This window comes from Sander vitreus, chromosome 11 (assembly GCF_031162955.1).
Source record: "Sander vitreus isolate 19-12246 chromosome 11, sanVit1, whole genome shotgun sequence".
Lineage (NCBI taxonomy): Eukaryota > Metazoa > Chordata > Actinopteri > Perciformes > Percidae > Sander > Sander vitreus.
In genome coordinates, this window is record NC_135865.1 from 26,830,557 (window position 1) to 26,846,818 (window position 16,262).

The 16,262-nt window shown below is 41.3% G+C and overlaps 1 protein-coding gene across 2 annotated transcripts in view; it reads left to right on the plus strand.

The window, feature by feature from the left end:
• The first annotated feature begins 2,416 nt into the window (after positions 1–2,416).
• Positions 2,417–16,262, plus strand: part of raph1a (Ras association (RalGDS/AF-6) and pleckstrin homology domains 1a) — a 74,943-nt gene continuing 61,097 nt past the window's right edge. For both annotated transcript variants that reach the window (XM_078262554.1, XM_078262557.1), the window contains exon 1: positions 2,417–2,635. The gene's annotated coding sequence lies outside the window, so the exon portion shown is untranslated. The remainder of the gene's footprint in view (positions 2,636–16,262) is intronic.

The following is a 16,262-nucleotide window of genomic DNA, read 5'->3' on the forward strand; positions in this document are numbered from 1 at the left end:
TTTACCAGCTGTAAAATTGGTGATGCGTACAATTATAATCTAGTAATAGCCATTCTGCATACTGAGTAGTTCTACTTTTGGTATTTGTATTTTCATGCCGATACTATGTTTTACTTAAGTAAGATTTGAAGGACTTGTATATGTTTAAAGTGAAATAATTCCTCCACCACTTGACAAGGAATCAAACATAGCCTATATATTATATTTATTTATTAAAATGATCTGTATTGACAACTGTACAGACAATTGTACAATCCATTCATTTTTCCAGTATACCCCTTTAATTTAAGGTTCTTTAATCACATCAGTATTACAGTAATAGGTAAATTACTGGAATTTAAAATAAAGGATTCCATTTCATAATTGTGCCACAAGTGCTGAGACAGTTTGTTCAACATTTTATTTAAATGTATTTTTTTTAATAAGAAATGACATATGATTGTGTTACAATTGAACACAGTGTTCATACTCTGGGCTGTACCTGTGTGACTAAAGGCTCCCTCCACTTAAAAGTGTGTTTTGTTTACTGGATGTTTGAGCGTTACTGTGCAGAATGATGTACGTACAGAGTTTGACACTTGAAGGCTGCTTTCATATCCATCTGCTGACGGAGGAACGTTTCTCTGTGCTCACCGTAAATCTGACTTTAAGACGTGCACGTACATCACAACTAGTTCACATACAAATTAGGTATAGGTTTGAGTATTTTCACATTGTATACATTAAAGTATTTGTACATTTTTAAAACAACACATCTGGCTTCATTTTTCAACCTCACAGTTCAGTTGTTTTTCATTCCTTGTGTTTCTTGGAAGATAATTTGAAAATATTTTATATTCCGGATTTACTTCATCTCATGATCTCTTTATTTCATACTGTAATGCTTAGATTTGAACAGATCCTGCTAATGTTGCATTTTGGTAAATACTGTACGTCAACATTAAGCTTTTTGTTTGCTTCACTGCTGTCCTCACAGGCAGTGTCAGACCACTAGAGGTCACACTTTGGTTTACTGTAAATATCTGTTTAAAAGCTGTACAAGGTGCCTATATTGGCGTATATATTGGTGTGTGTGTGTGTGTGTGTGTGTGTGTGTGTGTGTGTGCGTGTGTGTGTGTGTGTGTGTGTGTGTGTGTGTGTGTGTGTGTGTGAGAGAGAGAGAGAGAAATAAATCTGTAATATAGAAAGAGAAATATAACAATATAGGCTATACATATATATATATAACGACAATAGAATAGAATGACCTCATCAGGACTGATTGGTTGAGGCTGATTTCTGGGTTGGGCAGGACAGGAAACAAGGCACCGGAACGCGCAGGGCACGGATACGCGCTCCCGCTGTGTTTTTTGGGATCCGGTGTGGAGCTAATGCTGCGTCAAGTCAGACTCTAGAACACCGGAAGTGAGATTATTCTAGCTTCATGATAAAATAGCAATAAATGTGAAAGTGACATTTCCGGTTGAGTACTTGCTTAACTTACACTTTGTACAATTTTCAAAATAGTTGTTCCTCATTGAGGGTTTGTTTTTAATTGTTTGTTTTGATAAGGTAGACCATTGGTTGTCATCATAGAGGTTGGGACCCCCCCAGATACATCTGAGGAGTTGTGAGATGATGAACAGAATAGGGAAGTAAAAAACATATTTTTGCTACAAAACATTTTTTTTTTTTAAGGTTTGGGTTGTTTGTTGTCTTGTGAATTACACAATAACTCTTCAGTCTTTTGAATTCATTGAAATAAAACAAAAGGAAGGTTAACCTGGTTATAACCCGAAGACAAATGTAGGCTGAGATATACACTACAGGGGCTCCAACTAGACATTACTCGGTTTTAAGGGGGCACAAGAATAAAAAGTTGGGAATCACTGAGTATTTCACCTGGCTGCATCAAGCTCTGTTCATCTGGGAATTCAGATGACAATGCAGGACTCAGCAGTATGTTAGAGGAATCAATAAGGCTGTTCAATCAATCAATACAAAAATAAATCAGTAAAGGATATTAATGACAATTTGAATTTGAATTTGTAATATAAGAATGTGGCTATGGCGGTGTGCAAAACAACAGAAATTGAATTTCATTGTTGATGAGAAAGGGAAAGGAAAGGAAATGCATTGCAACACAGTGTTAATGATATCAGAATTTAGTAGGCCTAATATATTGTACAGTGTGGGATTATGAGAATGTACAATACATACAAAAATATTAAATACATGAAAATTGTGTTTATTTGAAAAGTTCGGGGACTATATTACGTATTCTTCATGCTGATGAGTAAGCGATTTGTAAAAAAAAATAAATGAAAAAAATAATCATATAATCTTTTCCTTTATCATATTTGATATTTTTCACAAAGCAGCGAGGAGGGTTTATTGTGAAAGTGCCGCCCGGAGGTCCTCCATTTTGCCTGCCTCTAACTTGATGCTGGTGTTAGTGGTTTTGGGATTCAGTGTGGCAGCAGGGGAAATCTGGGATATCTGGGAAAGGGGAGTCGGTGAAAACCGGGACTAAACCGGCAGAAATCCCGACGAAGCCTTGACCGTCACACCGCGGGGTTTCCCACCGGACACTTGTCCTCTGTCTCCCCGTCGGTGGCCGCGATTTTTCTCCCAAAAATCTCCCTGGATCCGCACAGTAAGTAGCCCAATTCCCCTTCACCTAAACGCATCTCTATCCCAACCACATTCACCCTGCTTTCTCTTTTTTCCTCGCTGTTATTTTTTTTGTTTTTGTTTTTTTTGGGGGGGGATTTAGAATAAACCTCTTCGCCTGTTAATACCGTGACATTTTGGACCTTTATTGTGTGACAAACGGAGAGCGGATCCTTTTGATTAGCATCCGCTGTAGCTAATACAAGCCAATTAATCCCGTTAGTGGCTGCATGTGTATGCCGAGAAAGGATAAGGGGTGGTGGTGGTGGTGGTGGGAGGGGGTGAAAGAGAACACGACTAGCTTCACAGAAAAAAAAGGTCTTTTTGATTCACATCAGCCCGTTAAATGCATGTAGTGGTGACTGCATATGCACACAAAGGGGTGATTTGTGACTTTAAGCGCCGTCATTCGTTGTGCATGTGTGTGTTTTCCCCTCCCCGGTGCTGTATGAAACGCCGCAGGGCCTGCAGAGCACAGACTCCCGGCCTGGATGCGCAGGTTCGCCGGGGAGCAGCAGCCGGCTGACAGCGCCTTCTCCAGCCGGAATATTTGCGTTTAGTGCTGCAGCTCGAAGGCCGGGCGTGCTGAGCTGACATAAGCAAGGCGTGGCATTCATATAGCATTACACAGCCATGGGCGTGTTCCCCCCGCAGCTGCCAGCCACACGACTGACTCTTAAAATGTTGAGTTTAGAAAAAAAAATAATATATCACCCTATGTATTAATTATTGTGTGGACTTTTTAATTCAATTTTCTGTAATAACAGCCTGATCAGGGTTTGCCCCAAGTCCCATTTAAAAGACATTTAAAATTCAGCATCATCAGACATGCAGGCCTGCCATCTGTCTGTCTGTCTGTCTGTCACCCTGTCTCACCATCCTGTCGTCCTGCAATAAATTGTATGCTGTCTCACCGTCTGACGTTTTGCAAGTCAACCATGTGTGTCATGTCTTCCTGCTGCTAGTAGACCTGTCTCATGTCAAAATTAGATTATTGGCTTATTGGTAGAAACATTGTGATCAGCCATACTGAACATGAGTGTGTATTAGATCACTTCAGGAAGTGTTATGTGTAGGCGTAAGGGATACGTTTCGGTGTAAAGTTGAACATGTTAATGTTAAAGTGAAGATGAAAGATGGCTGTGGGGTCTAGATGTTGGTTTGGTGAGTACAGTGTTTTCATTAAGGATGCACCAAATCCAGGGTTCGGATTCGGCCCGAATATTGGGCTTTTTGACGGGGTTCGGTTTCTGCTGAACCTTAGAATTTATTTTCCACCGAACCCTACGCTTGCACTACGCTGGTCGACGTAATGACGCCGCCGTTGATTACAGGAAGGTGTTTACGTAGGTGGACCGTTCAATGCAGTAGGCTGTGAGAACGTGAAAATGGAACTTGTGAGCAGAAAAAGTGTTGTTTGGCAGTACTTTCAGTCAAAAGAAGGCCATTCAAGTCCAGCTACATGTTCAATTTGCAATGCCGAGTTGTCTCATGGTGGCGAGGACCCTAAACAATACACAACATCACCGCTGTTAGAACATTTGGTATGAAACATCCAAAAGAATACGAGTTGTGCACGAAGGAATCTACAGACAGCAGCCAAAATGTAGCAACTTAAGGTACAGCAAAGGAAGGACAGTCACAGCTAAAAACTGTGGACGTTGTTTACTTCATTAATGTGTTTACTGTGTTAACGGACTGGGGATGGGAGTAGGATTCGGTTTCGGATTCGGCAGACTCTTAACCAGTGGATTCGGTATTCGGCCGAACCCCAAAAATCTGGATTCGGTGCATCCCTAGTTTTCATGACTGACATTTTTTGGTTTACCCTCTCTGGGTGGATTGTTCTGCAGTTTATTGTTACGCATCACTTTTCAAAACAAAAAAATGATTAAAATGATGCAGTTTACGATGTCACTGATGATGTTCGATGTTTTTTCATGCACAGGGTCATGAATGAATTTGTTCCCATAAACTGTGATTGATGAGCTAGCCTAATCCTAACCCTGAAAGTGGATTTCTAATTCTGCGTCATGGAGTACTGCAGTCCCGCTGTAGATCCTTTAAGTATAAGATGAATAGTAAAATGATTTTATTCATTGACAGACAGCACTACTGCAGCAGTGTGCCTGCGAGACGATAACATGCAAACCAGGAAGTCCTGTTTTGAAGATTGAATGGCCAATATATTTCTTTGCCAGGTGATGTTGGACTGCAATTTGGCAAAAATGTGTGCCAGTATTGAATTTTCTCTCTGGGTCTCATTGAAATAAATAAGGATGCTGATTTTGATTTAGCGATATCATCAGCCTGAATGTGGCATAGCCCTCTTTGGGTATTGTTTTAAAAACTGTAATACAATACAAAACGTTTAGTTTTGTTATCCAATACTAAAATGGTAGTTTTTTAAATCTTACCTTGACAAATATAAACTTATTTTCCTTATTTTTCATTTTACTATAGAGCCAGAGTTGTCAAATGTTAGATGTCTAAATAGAGTAGTCTAACCCTGACTAGAGATGGTCCGATACCATTTTTTGCTTCCCGATTCTGATACCTGAACTTGCCTATCGGCCGATACCGAGTACCGATCCGATACCAGTGTGTCATATATTTTATTATGTTTTAACAGCTGTATACTACTATCCCTGTATGGATGTGATATTATTTCTATCTTTGTTGTCAGTCTGGCTCAGGTTAAACTCTTTGTGAAACATGAATGCTACAGAACTTTCTTTTATTCTCCAGTTATAACGGAAAAAGAACATAAATGAACTACTTTGACGTATTTTTTCTTTAGGGCTTTATTACGTGGTATCGGATCGGTGCATAAACTCCAGTACTTACCGATACCAGCGTTTTAGGCAGTATCGGAGCCGATACTGGTATCGGTATCGGAACATCTCTAACCCTGACCCATCTAAATGGAAATGTATCAATTTCAAAGGTTGTTGGTGAGAACTTTTGCCCTTTCCATTGAACGTGGGCAGTGACCATCTTTCCTGCCTTTTGTCCAAAGCAAACTGGGATAGGCTTCGACGTCACCGTTGCCCTAAATAGGAAAAATGAGCAGAGAATCTAGATGGTAAAATACCTTTGATTTTGCCAAGACTTCTGTAATTTGTTGTACTCATGCATTGATTGTCCATCACACTGAACTGCATGGCAATTTCAGGTGTGATTTTTTTTAAACAAAATAGAAATTTTAACTGATGTTTAATACGTTCTTTGAACTACAATCACTAGTAATGGGAGAATCTGTAGTCTGTAACCAGGCCCATCAGAGCTGATTTGTAACCATTCGGATGGAATTGAGACGTCTTGTCTCGCGTGCAGCAAAGTGGGGCAGAATTCAGCATCTCATCAGTAGTGTTGAGGGTTAACTGGAGTATAAAAAAATCCTGACTGCCCTACTTCAACTAAAGGCTGCTCTGACTGTCAGCCAGGGCTTCACATCTGAGACCTGCAGGGTCCTGGTTTCCTGATTAGTATCCTTCACTGTGGGTTAGTGTTTCTGCTCTGTATTTTCTCAATAATCCATCTCTAAATTAAGCAGCGTGGCATTATCGTTTGGATTTTCTGTTGATTGAGTTTTGGTAGTTGGTGTTCTTTCCTTCACTTTGATGCCATTTGAACACCTGGTTATCACCACTATGGAGGTGAATCAGCAGGGAAACCCAGAAACAATGTAGAAATTATTCCTGAAGATGCAAATTTTTAGGGCCGGGAATCGCTACGATACGATATAATCGCGATACTTGTCTCACAATACGATATTATTGCAATCTTAAACACATATTCACGATATTCTGCGATATATTGCAATGTGTTACCTTTTTGCCAACTTCAAATGATGTCCCCAAAAGGAAAACGTTGTCAACACAAAGCAATTGATCTCATTATTCTAGGACCAAAAAGTTAAATTATCATGTGCAATTTTTTTATAATAAAAAAAAAAGATCGATACTTGGCCTCCGTGTATCGACACAATATTGACACGGAAAATATTGCGATACTATGCTGTTACGATTTTTTTCCCCCCACCCCTATTAATTGTGTTTTGTAATATTGTCATATCGACAGTAAGGTTTTTGTGATATCTAATTACTTTAGCTCCACAAGACCCTAAAGATGGCAATGTCTGTTCACTTTGCTCCAAAGCCAGAAATTGTGACTACTGGACAGACTTCCTTATGATTTGCTCTGGGTTTTGGCGGGCCCCTCAGGATGATACCTAATGACGTTGATGACCCCCCCCGATCTTTTCTCTTAAACACCACATCCAGCTCTGAATTTCCACTGACCACCACGTTTGTGTAAAACAAGGTATCTTGTCAAAACCCATCAAATTAAATCTCGCTGTGGATTTGCATTGGCTATGCAGTTCAACCAATCCCAAGTTCCATTCTCATTACATTTACTGTGTGCTATGTTTTTGTAATATTCTGTTTTCTTCTAGTACAGTATAAAAGACATCAGTGTACTTTTTTTGCACAAACAGGAAATGCTATCAGACTAGAGCCAATTAACATCAATCAAACTGTGACTTTGGAATGTCCCCGACAATTAAACTTCAGAAACAATCAAAATGTTTATTTTTATTTTCTCTGAGATTTTTCTCCAGCTGTTTTATCACCGTTTGGGTTATATTTCTCTGTAATGTTTTGCAGCTGTGAGCAGCTCCGACATTTACTTTGCATCTGGGAAAATTAGTGCCGAAAAATCAAGTGTTTGTCAAAAAGTACGGGCTTATCTACTAATGTACGCTACCGACCGTTACCTTGAAACCATCCAGCAAATAGACGGTACCGTAGGGTGATTTAACGTCACCGCTCATTTTACACACAGTTTAACAACAAAACGCTGAGTGAACATTACTAGCTAAGTTTTTTTAATGTTGGTTTTGAGCGGTATGCACCCCACTAACCTGGAAAACGGCGAGTCGGAGGAATGCAGCGTTCTCCTGCAGCGGGGAGTCAGAGGGACCGTCACGGCAATGTTCACTAACGTTAGCTTCTTGTCTCATCTGGGGTCTGATAAACAGTAAATTCATCAAATTCAGTGTCCACAATGCTATTTCCCAATAAACTGTAGCTGTCATATTTCACGGGACACGCGTGAGTGAGTGAGGATTTCATGTCGCGGCTTTCGTCGCTGTTGCCTAAGATTGAGTGACAAATAGTACTCGCCCTGTTGTTTATTTGGTTGCCATGACTTCGCGAGTGATGACGTCCTGTCACTGTTCCAGTTGCTCACCCTAAAGGGGAGAGAGAGAGCGCATGACAGTTCGCTTGAGTTCAGTAGAGCACACGGCTCTGCAGAGTCGTGTAATTACGACTTTATGACTTTTCATAAACTGCTGAAGGAGCGGCGGTGTACATAGCGGAAACCCTGTTGTGCGTCTGCCCTATTTCTGATACCGTGGCGGCAGACATTTTACCGTGGCGGCCCGCCACGGTAATATCAACATAGAGGAAACACTGAGTATGAATATTAATGCAGCATACACATACATGGAAACCTACTCAGAATATTTGTTATATGGAGTTGGGACACATCAGTAGTCTCCAGTGGATGACTCCTTTCGTTGGTACCTTCAGGCCTTTCCCCCACGCACCATTAAGTAAAAACCAATCCATATTTAAACTGGAAATATCCAAAACCTAAGAGTCAGATTAGGAAATCAATGAGCACATTCCTGCTTCCCAGAGGATGATTTCAATCCACAAGCTTTCCTATAGCACCGCCAGTCCGCCACCCACAGAGCTAGATGTACCAAGATATTACAGATGTACGTGGTTAAAGTAATATGGATATAATAACTTTTCATAACCCTCTTATCCACAGTTCATACAGTTTCTTGCTCAGGGGCACTTTAATACATGAGTGTTGTGGGAATTTGCAAACATCTGCATTTCCAGGCTTCGGGGAGGCCTGCATGTGTGCTTCCTCTGGCAGCGCTGCAGTCAACTTGTAAACATCGGACTCAATGTACTCTACTGGTTACATCTGTAACGAGTATTCTCGCTGGTGGCTGCGAGAGGTCACACCAGGTCACCATCTTCTTGTTTGCTTCTTCCTCTCTGTCCGTCTTTTTTTTGTCCTCTCTCTCTCTCTCTCTCTCTCTCTCTCTCTCTCTCTCTCTCTCGCGCCAAGTGTATGGAAAAGTCATCCCTCCTTCTCTCAGGAAATTCCTCCTGGTCCCAGGGGTAAGACGGATAGACAGAGAGGGTGTGAAGGAGCAGCAGAGCAGAGCTGTTACAGAGGGACAACCCAGGTTTCTTATTTAGCCTTTTATTTTGTTGTGAACGTTACACTTTCTTAAAGGTCCAATGTGTGGGAATGTCTCCCATCTAGCATTGAGATCATATATCGCAATCAACTCTCTCGCAGTATGTCCTGTATGTCCCTTACCGGCTAACGTCTTTCAAGATGGCGACTCAACTGTTCAAGTCGCAGAGGCTGGTTTTAGAACGTAAGGGACGTCACCTGTTTCAACAGCCAATATAGAAGTCAGCTGATAAAGTCAGATACAAACTATAGAATTAAAATGATCCATAATCTCTTTTTTTATGTTACAAACAGCTGGTCGAAATGTCAGTTTTAGACGGAGCCTCAACGACCGCCCGAAAGCACGGTAACGAGAGACTGAAGAGAGAGAGAGCGCCCAGCGGCGTTAGAACAAAGCAGTGAATCGGAGAAATAAAACGTGTTTTCGCCAATTCATCACTAGAAATGCAACTGTAGCAAGCACCTCACTATCACTAACCTTATCCACATTCATATTTAGACGAAACAAGTGACATATCCAGCTACAAAAAAGCCTAAAAGTCGGAAGTTAGAACGGAAGAACAAAGAGGCGTTGTCATGGAGATGATGCACCATCTCGTCTCGTCGCATTGGTGGGAACTGGCAGCTTTCAGAGCGCTGCAGACCGACGCGTTGCAAGAAGTTGCAAGTTCCAACTCGTCTCGTCGCAAATCTTTGGTCTGAACTGGGCTATATAGAACTACAAAGGGTAACACTTTACTTGAAGGTATCTACATAAGAGTGACATGACACTGTCATGAACACATGACAGTGTCATGACACAGACATGACACTGTCATGGAAAAAGGAACTCTAACCCTAACTTGTCATGACGAAAACCGAATGACACTTACTAAAAGAAGCGTTATGTCATGAATGTTTATGACTTGTTTATAATGTTTATGATACGTTTATGACCGTGTCATGTCACTCTTATGTAGATACCAAAGATTAATCGATTAGTAGGATTCAAAACTAAATTTTCCAAACGATTCATTTTTGAAACGATTCCAAGTGGGAACCTGGTCTCGACGTCCAATCCTATCCATTAGTTGTCAACTACAAAATTCATCTGCAACTATTTTGACATTCGATTAATCGGTTTGAGTCAAAAAATTGTTTAAATGTGAATATTTTCCGAATAGTAAACTGAATGTCTTTTGAGTTGTGGACAAAACAAGACATTTGAGGATGTCATCTTGGGCTTTGGGAAACACTGATCCACATTTTAACCGTTGTATAGACCAAAACAACTTATCCACTCATCCAGAAAATAATCGACAATGAAAATAATCGTTATTTGCAGCCCTAATGTTAAAGCAGTTGTAAATAAGGACTGTTTTGACACTTTTCATCCACGGTGCATTCAAGAAAAGCTCAGACATTTGAGATTAAACATCAGGCACCTACAAAGCCATCATTTTAATGCAAGGAAATCATTCATTATTAATCATATTTCATGTGTCCATTACCTTAAATTGGATTCAAAACAAGTGCCCAAATGTGAACTCAATAGCACTAACCCTATAGTACAGTGCCTTGCGCTGTAGTGTAAAGTGTAATGCAGCACTCCTGTGTAGTAGTCTACTCTACAGTGCAGTTTTGCTGTGTCAGTGCTGAATCTGCAGACACACTCACAAATTAAACAGCATCAGGGCGTGTGTGTGCGTGTGTGTGTGTGTGTGTGGCATAGACTGTGGAAAAAGATGGACGACACATCTTCACTTCCTCCCACTATAAAAAAAAAAAAGAGAAGCCAGAATATCGGGGATACAAGCGCTGCCACCTTGTTATTTTGGAGCCAGAGTCGACGGAGTAGCGATCGGCGATGGTAGGCGAGGTATCCAAGTCCCGCCCATACACCCGCTCGATCAATCGCGAGTCAATCACAGCTGTCAATCATGGCGTTTCACCTCATTTTTTTGGGGTGCTCAAGAGCTTAGTGCGGTTAAATGTTTGGTCCCGGCTCAGAGTTTCAGAGCCATGGGTCTCTGGGTGGCACAGATAATAACCAAAGCAAGCCTGAACCTGCTCAGCTGCCTCGGTAGCTTAACAGCCATGTTCACATGTATAGTAATAAAATGGCCTAGTTTCAGTCGGCTTGAGATTAGATATTGGATTAAATTATAAAGCAAAACAGAGCCGTAGAAGATAAATCCTAGGTGTTTAATTTCAATACAGGAAAACTGAATTACTATCATATAAAAATCAAAGGACTTAATAATAATAAAAAAATGATTATAGAATTAACTTAAACATCAATCAGGACTATGTCACACTACTGTGTGTGTGTGTGTGTGTGTGTGTGTGTGTGTGTGTGTGTGTGTGTGTGTGAGTGAGTGAGTGAGAGAGATGTTTTTTCTGCTGTTTGTTGTTGAAACAGGCATCTGGCAGCTGAATGCAGTGACTCAGCGTGCATGCGTGTGTGTGTGTGTGTGTGTGTGTGTGTGTGTGTGTGTAAACACACACACACAAACACGTAGCATTAATGGAGTATCCAGATGAGCTAACCGTACTCCTCTGTCTCCCCTTAGTTAACCGCTCTGTAAAGTAAACACAAAGGACCCATACACAAACCGCAAATCAGTAAAAGGGCTTGTTCGTGTGTTTGGAGTATCTTTAAATGTTAGTACATAGTACACAGAGGTCAGGGATGCCTTTTTAGAAAGCTGAGGTTGGTCCTAAGGACATTCCTCTCATAGTCCCAGTGATGTGGTCAAAGAACAAGGAATTGTGTTGAAGAAGTAGTAATGTTTCACTGGTTGGCGCATTCCAGTCGTCACAGCTGACTGACAAATCCAGTCAGCTGTTTATACAAAACAGAAAGGAAAGAAAAAAAAAGACTCAAACAGGCCTACATTCAGTGCTTTACTTTGAGAGAAAAAACTTCAATAGTTTGAGAATAAACTTGTTTTTCTGTTACAAAAAACCTTTATTTAACAAAAGACAGATGTATTAAATGTTGCTGCTGTACAAGAATAACGTCGTAGTAGTTTGCACTACTACTACTAAGTTTTTTAAGTACTGGACGCATTTTGGTTAAGTATTGAGATTCAGTACCCAGCCTGAACATTCATTTAATTATCTTCAGATACAGTCTGATTGTTAAAAGCAATCCAAATTTAGAAAAAATTTATATTTGCCAGCAGTGAATATATAGGTCCGTCTAAATATAACGACATCATGGCTTTAGCTTTGTTTTTATACTTTCCTTTAGTGTTCTTCTTGTTTGTATAGCGTGAAATGTTTGTGTGGATCTGTTGTGGCTTTGGAAGCTTTGGACAGGATTCTGTTCAAACTGCCTTCATCTCCAGCTCGAAGAAAAGCGTTCGAATACAGTTTTCAACCAACAGCAGCGGCGCTGTCTGTCTCTCTTTAATTCCAGACAGATGTAGAGTTATTCTGGCCGCCGTTGCTGTGTTACTGCACAGCCCTCGTTCTTGGAAAATGTAATCTCATTTCTTCTTGTTTTTTTTTTTTTTGTTTTTTTTCCACCATTTAAAAAAAATCTTTTATTTTTCCCTTTCGTGTTTTTCCTCCGCTGCATTACTCTCGCCAAGCCACTCCCCCCCCCTCTCTATTTCTCTCTCTGTCTCTCTCTGTCTCTCTCTGTCTCTCTGTGTCTATGTCCCTCGACCCTCGTGGAGATCCAGGGGCAGGCTGTGCAGCTGGGAATCAGGGCCGTCGCTTTGACTGTGTCGAACCGAGGCGGACGCTGTCTCCCTTGTACAGAATCCACACAGAGTAAAAATCCTGTCTGGTTGGTTTCTTAAAAATACATAACATGTTGAAAAAACATCCTGTCGAAAAGAAGAGCCAGACATGGACACAGCCAAAAAGATAATCCACGAGCAGCAGCATTACAGATGGAAAGAGCGAAGTTAGCTGTTTGTTAGCGTGTTAGCTTAACTTCGTAGTACATAGCAGTAAAACAAGTCACAGAAAAAAGTGCTAATTATACCGTGTGTGTGTGTGTGTGTGGTTTGTCGGTTGGTCGGCCTGGTTTGAAGTAACTGTTGACACAGTAAGTTGTGAGTGTGTGCACGTGTGGGTGTCCAGTGGCTTGGAGAAACTGTTGATACTTTAAGTCTGTTTTCCATTATTCCATCACTCATACCAAGAGAGAAAACTAAAAGCATTGAACCTGTGTGTGTGTGTGTGTGTGTGTGTGTGTGTGTGTGTGTGTGTGTGTGTGTGTGGTTGGATTTGTGTGTTAATGTTATGGCTTGGTGTATGCCTGGAACAGCTACTGTTTTTCTGTGCTGGCTCCTTTCATACATGAAAACACCCGCACACTCACACGTGAACTGAGTCCAGACCAAACCACAGCGACCTCCTATATCCAGACAGCTCTCCAGCACAGATGGAAAGTATGCGAGCGTCTGCCGACTTTTGTCTCAGTGTGAATCAAAACAGTTTGGACGTAGATTAACACGACGAGGCTCTCGCTGCTGTCTGCGTGGAGAGAGTGCGTGACTGGATCAGCTGTGACCGAGGTCATGGCTCAGACCTACGCCACTCATTGTAGCTGTGCTGCAGCCCACTGATACACAGAAATGACTGGACGTTATTTCACTTTTTATTTTTTTGGAATTTGACTACACAGCTTAGACCTTCAGGCTGGTTTGGAAAAATGTGTGGATGGAAAGTGAACTAGAATTAAGCTCGCCTACTTCAGCAATTACTGTGTAGGTGTCTTTCAACAAGGAACAGTCCGCTCAAAACTCCTCAACTTTGTTCAAAAAACAGATGTACTTTGCATTCAGTGTATATTTCTTCTTCTTGTGGACAAGAGTAGGGCTGATGATGTGACTCCACATCCAGATATTTCCAGTAGAGTGTAGTCTCGCATTGCCAGACCTGTCTCCACAGCGCTGTGGAGTAAGGTCAGGCCCTTTCACACATACACAGTCAGCGTTTTTTTGTTGTTGTATTTCTTTAAACCAATCACAATCGTCTCGGAGGGTGCTAATCTCCGGTCCCAAAGACGGTGGATCTGTAAAATGGTCTCGGGAAGGAACTTGTTTTGGTGGAACATTTGCACCCCACTAACGAAAACAACACTTAAAATATTAAATTAAGTTAGCTGTTCACACAATACAGTAACGTGAGCTATTTAAATTAGCTGCATACTTAGTTAAATGACATTTGCTCTTACCAGTGTATCGCCGTGTGTATTTTGTCCATAGCAAATTCCCGCCAATCGGTCCCAAAACGTCCCAGTTAGAGAGTAAATGCCGTAAACATAATTCTTTGTATATCTTTAAAGTCATTCCCAGAAATAACCAGGCAGGCCTGCCTTGTAGCACGGTCCACATTTTCTCCAAAACTTGCCAATATTAGTGTGAAACGTTTGCTTGGTAGCTAGCTTGGTAACGTAAACGCACAAAAAAAAAGCACAAGTTGAGGGACATCCGGCGGAACTTCCCGCTGCGCCGGAAGGACTAGCTAACTTCCCGTTGCGCCGGAACTATCTGGTTAATCATTGGTAAATGAACCGCCGTCGATCCAGACTTAGTAGAGCGAGATCATGCTAGCATAGTAATATGTTTTCCCGGGCTTCGCTATCTCGTTGATAGTTCAGCTGATGCATATTAGAAGTTGGATGCGACACCTATACCTTGGGAACACGTGGAGTTCAGCGTCGTGATCAGTAGGGCTGTGCGCAGCTAAAGAAATCTTAAGTTGATTTTAATCGATTTAGTTGATTTAGTCAACAGATCTGTAAAACTGAGTTTCTTCACAAAGAATCATACAAAAGCATGACTTTAAATCTTGTGTTTACCAGAGGTGTGCTCTAGCCTGGTTGACACCAGACCCTTCTCAGTGAAGGTTCTCAGGGAAGGATTATTCGCAGCTCATTTCCAAAGGGGCGTCGCCAACGGACGCCGCTCAAATGCCTCTGGGCGCAATTGGATAATCCTTCAACCAGTCAGACCAACGATCCGGGTGACATAGCAGCGACAGCGACAGCGGCATCAACGGGTTGCTGCGCTTCGGTGGCCGTCATGTTGAATGTAAGCAAAAAGCTAAACGCTATCGTCATCGTGTAAAGCCCGCCTCAACGGTTGTGATTGGTATCTCGATTTGGAAAAATTGGAAATGGGCTTGAATGGGCTCTTGGCCAGACTGACTTGCAGAGCAAATCTCAAATTTGCCAGAAGTTCGTCGGGGTTTTCCCAGGCTAGGTGTGCTCATACGTTTCTTGGAAATAAGTCATTCAGCATGAAAAAAGCATAAAAAATGACTAATGGTTTAAAGAAGTCGACTAAGACAAAAACGACCGATTAGGGGGGGCAGCCCTAATGATCAGCCTGAATTATTATATACCTGTAAAGGTTTCATTTGATTGGATGTTTTTCTAACTGAAAAAAATAGTCAGAAATAATTAGCAACTCAGAAGTCTGGAAGCAGGTTAGGCGACTGTAACTGTATAATGTTGTTTGATCCCCAGCTCCTAAGTATTCATAAGCAAGACACTGAACACTAAATTGCTCCCAATGCGTTTTTACTAAGGAAAGAAATTCAAGTTGCAGATGTATTGACACTTCTGGTCAGGTGTGCATTTAATATGATGATTGGATAAATCCAAATTCATGCCACAACAACCGAGGAGTGTAGCATCCCATACGTTATGAAATAAACTGTCAACAGATTAATGAGGGGCGTTAGCTTTTAAGTGCAAGTGTTGGGTTGGACAAATTCTTTAGGGCAGGTGAATCCAGACGGCGACGGACTTTCTTAGCCGAGGACTTGTTGGAACTGGAGCAGGTAGATGGGTTTTAGCTGAGTCAGACTCAGTCACTCATTTTCTACTCTGTCATTATATGATTAGCTCCATAACTTTGTACAAGTGTGTGTCATTTCTATGGATGGGTATATGTGTCTGAGCAGGTTTTTTTTTTTTTAGTAGTGGAGACTCATGACTCGTCTCTTCCTCCTTGTCTTGCTCTACTGGCAGGAAGTCAGAGGAGATCACTTACTGAACATTGCAGAGTGGACATAAGAAAGTGGAAAAAATACACAAACACACCCACAGAACACACTTTCTGTCCTTATTTGTTCACTCTTTTCCTGTTTCTCTCTCGTGTTGAAAAGGTTGTCGTTGGTTCCCGCTGCAGATGTTGTTTCTGGCAGGAACCATTTCAACCGAGGACAGACAGAAGTGGAAAGTTTAACTTTTTTTTTCATACTGTTAGGCATTTATCTTGGGTGTTACCGTGTGTATGTTGAAGGAAAATTCTACTGTTGAACCACTGTCGTGTAATGGGAGCTAAAATACGTCTGTTTTTGGTGGGGTT